This window comes from Symphalangus syndactylus, chromosome 10, assembly GCF_028878055.3.
Source record: "Symphalangus syndactylus isolate Jambi chromosome 10, NHGRI_mSymSyn1-v2.1_pri, whole genome shotgun sequence".
NCBI classification, from domain to species: Eukaryota; Metazoa; Chordata; class Mammalia; order Primates; family Hylobatidae; genus Symphalangus; species Symphalangus syndactylus.
The window spans coordinates 52780563-52783465 of NC_072432.2; the positions used below are offsets into that span (position 1 = coordinate 52780563).

The window sequence follows — 2903 nt, forward strand, 5'->3', positions numbered from 1 at the left end:
TCCCACATTTTAAGACTTATAGGTAATTTAAATTCAATTCAACTCACTGAGTATTTACAAAGGGTAACTCACTATGGGAAGTACTGTGGGAAATACAAGGGTAAATCAGACATGGTGCCTGCTCTCAAGGAACTTATGATACACTGGGAAAAGAGAAGAGAAAGAAGTAGAAGTAACCAGCATTTGCTAATTGCTTGCCATGTGCCAGATGCTTTACCCAATCACTGCATGTATAGTTTCCAATGACTCTGTAAGTTAGATATTGTAATATCTACTTTATATAGGAAGAAGAATGAAGGCACTGAGACCTTAAGTAATCACCTCCAAAGCTGGGATTTAAACTCATATCTTAGATTCAGAGGCCTGTGTTCATTCCACTACACATGTTGTTCCCTATGATTCAAGGCAGAATGTGATAAATCCTGGGGGAAAAGCTACAGGAAGGTAGAAGAGGAAGAGAAGAGATTGCCCCGTGCCTGAGGGTAAAGGCACATGACAAAGGTAGGTCTTAGAGGTCAGGAAGGCTTATGTTTGACAGAGATGGAGGGTGGAAAAAATTGCACAAGCAGAGCAAAATGAGGGAGGCAGGAAAGTTCAGAACATACTTAGGGCCCAGTGGAATTGTGGACCACAAGGCTGGAAAGTGATGTGGGGAAAAATCACGGTCATAATGAAATGCTAGCTGAAGGGGTCTGAACTCCACCACCAGGCAATGGTGAGCCACTGTAAGTTTTCTGAGATGAGCCATAGTCAGAGCTATGCTTTGGGAAGATCACCATGGCAATAATGCATCACAAGAATGGCCGGGCGCGGTGGCTCACGCTTGTAATCCCAGCACTTTGGGAGGCCGAGGCGGGCGGATCACGAGGTCAGGAGATCGAGACCACGGTGAAACCCCGTCTCTACTAAAAAAATACAAAAAAAATTAGCCGGGCGTGGTGGCGGGCGCCTGTAGTCCCAGCTACTCGGAGAGGCTGAGGCAGGAGAATGGCGTGAACCCGGGAGGCGGAGCTTGCAGTGAGCCGAGATCGCGCCACTGCACTCCAGCCTGGGCGAAAGAGCAAGACTCCGTCTCAAAAAAAAAAAAAAAAAAAATGCATCACAAGAATGGAGGGGGTGAAGGTAGTTTAAAGGTAGGAAAAGCAGTTAGAAGGTCACTGGTGACAGTAGTTGAGGCTTAATTAGTCAGAATGGAAATGCGGATATGGACGTAAGAGATATCTTAGAGGTGGGAATGACAGAACTCGGCAATCACTGCATTTCATAATTCATCGAGTAGGCTGATCATACATCCTGGTTTGCCTGGGATATGTTTTCCTGATGTAATTACTAATGGTACCCTTTTACTCTCAAAAAGGTTTGGACAATAAACTATATAATCATATTAATTAGGAGCAATTAGTAGACAGAATCAAAGGTGACTCCAAGATTTTAAACCTGGATTACTAAGGAAAGTGGTAACACCTTTGGAAACACAGAAGGGAAATCAGGTTTTGGGGAAAGATGTGGAGTTTTGATCTGGACATGTTTACTTTGCTGCTCAGGCGAGGATTTATTTAAGAGCGAGAAGAACCTTGCCCACGGATTTCCCCTGTATCACATGAAGGAAGGCATCATTGACCTCATCCAGCCTGAAAACCATTCCTACATACGGTTGGATGCGCCCTTGCTGGCAGTACTGAAGCACTGAAGATAGGCTCTTGGAGAAGACGGGAAAGTTCATTTCTTTGTATTGACCACAGTACAGGCCCCTAGCAGAGATATTCTTCAGGCGCAGAAGGTTGGCTGGTACAGAAGGAATGTTTCCTCCAGCAAATCCCACTACCACAATCCTGCCCTCACATGCCAGGCAGCTTCCTCACTGCATCCTTCAGGCTGCCCTGACTGTAGTTCACGCTGGACTGCGCACCCCTCTGCACCGCCAGCCTGCACTTCTCGTCACTTCCAGCAGCAGCTATATTACCTTGGCCTGAAGAAATTTGTTGCCACATCACTGCAAGCCTGTGGCTCCAGCTGCTGCCGTCACTAAAACAATTTCTCCAGGCTGGGTACGGGCCCAATGCTCAAGAGCAAAAATCGCAGTGCCGTAAGTTATACGGAGGACAGCAGCTTCTTGTAGGGAGACCTTTTCTGGAATCTGCCACAGGTCCTCGTGAGGCCCAACGGGGCGGGGGCCACCTCTTCGATAGTCAGGGACTACTTCAGCTCTGCGCAAATCGCGGCACGGTAGTGCCGGCCGCTGGCCGATAGTGCCAGCCGCTGCCCTGTCCTGCTCTCCTGGAGACCCACGCCCTAGGTGGCACTGTCTGCAGAGCACCTCTGCCATGGTCAGGCCGAGCGAGGGGCCCACTGGACATTTCAACTCATTCTCCTCTACTCTCAAAAAAGATGTAAGAAAACTTTTATTTTATATTCCTATCAGTTGTAGCACACAGGATGGTTAAAGGAAAGGATTTCCTGCTCTCCTATCCCCAAATCCACTCCTTTCACAAATATTTTTGCTCTTTGTGTTTTTGAGGTCATTATCTGAATTAAGGTAAAAGAAAAACAAGTGGCGAGAAGGAGTTTAACAGGTAGTAAAAGAAGACAGGTATTTTTAAGAAAAATAAACCTTTTAATTTGCATTTCAGAAGACCACAAGCAAAGCAAGTCCCTAAAACATGAAGAATAAAAAACAGACCCCTTCTACATACATTCCCCTTCTCTTCTTTTTCCCAGCTTCTTCATTTCCTTCCTGAATTTTCCATCCTGAAAGGCTTTTAGATGGGACAGAACAAGGTCGCTGTCCATGCAGAGAAGAAGTTTGGTGTAGGGCATGAGTCCTCAAACTCTATGGTTAATTGAGTATTTCATCTACTGATCATGCACATAAGAATGTTTGAATTCATCTCGTCATATGACTA

General features: G+C 45.9%; 1 pseudogene; it reads right to left on the reverse strand.

Moving 5' to 3' along the window:
- Positions 1-1552: 1552 nt before the first annotated feature.
- Positions 1553-2326, reverse strand: LOC129491602 (quinone oxidoreductase-like protein 2; annotated as a pseudogene).
- Between the last annotated feature and the right edge of the window lie 577 nt (positions 2327-2903).